This window comes from Protopterus annectens, chromosome 2.part2 (genome assembly GCF_019279795.1).
Source record: "Protopterus annectens isolate FY-2018-M chromosome 2.part2, PAN1.0, whole genome shotgun sequence".
Taxonomy (NCBI): Eukaryota; Metazoa; Chordata; order Ceratodontiformes; family Protopteridae; genus Protopterus; species Protopterus annectens.
The window spans coordinates 764,660,086-764,662,585 of record NC_056730.1 but is presented as its reverse complement, the minus strand read 5'-3'; positions in this window follow the sequence as shown (position 1 = coordinate 764,662,585).

The window sequence follows — 2,500 nt, the reverse complement described above, 5'->3', positions numbered from 1 at the left end:
ATGGCCAGATGAAGCTGGAGAGGCAGATCTACTGGGATCGGCCTTCCCAGACATGCTATGGTGTTGCAGTTTTAGAGTATATGTTGGTTAGTCATAAAAAAACACATTCCAGGATTAGTTATAACAGCATGCATAAGTATTCCCATTAACCCAACACAACAGATTTGGAACATTTGCATAGCAAACAGAACACATGCATATATGAAACCACAGTGGGCATTACACCAGCATGCAGGTTACATTGATAGCAACAGGCCACCAATGATAGTATTTGAACAGGGAACATTAATTGTAAAAAATTTCAATATTTGTAGAACAATAGGACACATGTCTCAATCATAGGTTTGGTGAAAAACATACACATTAATTCATGTGTTTAGATTATTGGTGAAGATAATGTGGGGGAGAGAGAGAGGTGTCAATTAACAAATGTAGATTCTTGCAGTGCTCACAGCTTTAATGATTATTGCTCTAATCATTACTCTACATATTATTACAACAACCTATGGCCTTGAGTTGGGCAGTGGAATGTTTGTACACAGTGTATAATTACAGCCTTCTTATAGCAACTTTATACCTTTTCTTACCTGGCAGACATGTGGAGGCAATTTCTGTTAACACTACCTGACGGTTTCTACCCATATTCACATAGTCAGGGTTTCATATGTGCACTCATAATGTGTGTGTTTGTGTGTGTGTGTGTGTGTGTGTGTGTGTGTGTGTGTGTGTGTGTGTGTGTGTGTGTGTGTGTGTGCTACTGCCATATTCTGCCTTGATTTATATCAGTCACCCTGGTTGGTGCTAGCAGGGACCAGTAGCTGTGAGAGCATGACACTTGAACATTTCAAGGGGGTTGACTACTTGATGTATGTACTTATCTTGCTGTCATTTGCAGCCAGCCTTGGGATTGGACCGTGGGTGTTGGACACAGTATAACTACAGACTTCTTATAGCTACTGTATACCTTTTCTTACCTGGCAGACCTGTGGAGGTAATTTCTCTTAACACTACCTGACTTTTTCTACACATATTCACAACATCCTAGGTGAGATTATGCATACAGCTTACTACCACTCCCAGGATTCAAACCGGGTCTGTTTGTGCATAAAATACAACAAAAGTTTTTGTTTCATCAGAACAAACTATTGAGAAACTGCTGTTGCTTCCTTGAATGTTTTCTGTCTAATACTCTCTTGCTTGTACAATCTGATCTTGTAATTATGACATTCTTATACATACATTCCTCTCCATACCTTTTGACATAGCACAGTGTGGAAAACAGTGGTTAACACAACATTACTATTCAGATATCAGATCTTGGTGCATGAAACATTTCATATCAGTTAATCTCATGTCTTACAAAGGCATTAACTTCGTCAGATGTGACTTGATTGTTTAATTTTTTCAGAGCTATAGTTGCTGTGTATAACCTGTAGACATTTCAATTCATACAATACCAAAGTAAACACAACTAGTCCGGGGTTTTGAATTTTATTAAAAGGCAGTTACAGTTTTAATTATATACAACTTGTATGAAACTATTATTGTGGTATTGTCTCATTTATTCAGTACAAACCATACCCATTTTTAATACTGCAAGGTGACATTCTACTCCTTTATATTTATTTGGTATGAATACTAAAAGTTAGATTGCTACTCACCAGCCTTGCGATGCAGCCTTAGGAACCTGCTTACATGGGATTCCTGGTTCAAAGCCTGCTCAGCTGGAGCTATAAAGAAGACAGACAAACATTTATGCATACCTATCCATTGCTGATCTCAACCCACAATGTTTGCCAGTGAATTGCCAGATGACCACAATATCATAGGACACTGACAACACATATGAGATGAAACTGTGGACATAATTTACAAATCTCTATACTTGACAGTTAAGGTACCTACCCTTTGTGATGATGTAGTCACCATACCTCAGTAATGTTCATCTTAACAGCAAAGAAAGGGGCCCAGGTCTGCATGAAGAACAAATTATTGCCTGGAGGAATGTAGACACAGACAATATTTATACTCTTATTATTGTTAATTTGCAGTTTGGTAATGAGTATTTCTGTAGTATTTAAATTAATGCAGTTAATTAAAATTAAACATTAATCTTTCGAAAATATACTCTATGTGTGAGGTAAGTCTCCTACAAACTTGTTCCCCATAAGCAGCTGCTTGCATTTTTAAGGTACTGTTCATTAGCAGGTACTTGCCTCTGCACCAGTCTGTGGCTCTGATATAGTAACTGAAGTCACCACAGCTGAATTGCACTATCATTAGCCAATGACATGCCACCACAGTGCAATATATATAAGGCCTTCATGTAGACCTGAGCCCCTTCCTTTGCTGTTAAGATGGACATTACTGAAGTGTGGAGACTCCAGCATCACAAAGGGTAGGTATCATAGTGTAGAGCTTTATACAGTATGTCCACAGTTTCAGCTCATATGTGTGGTCAATGTCCCATGACATTGTGGTCATCTGGAAATTCACTGGC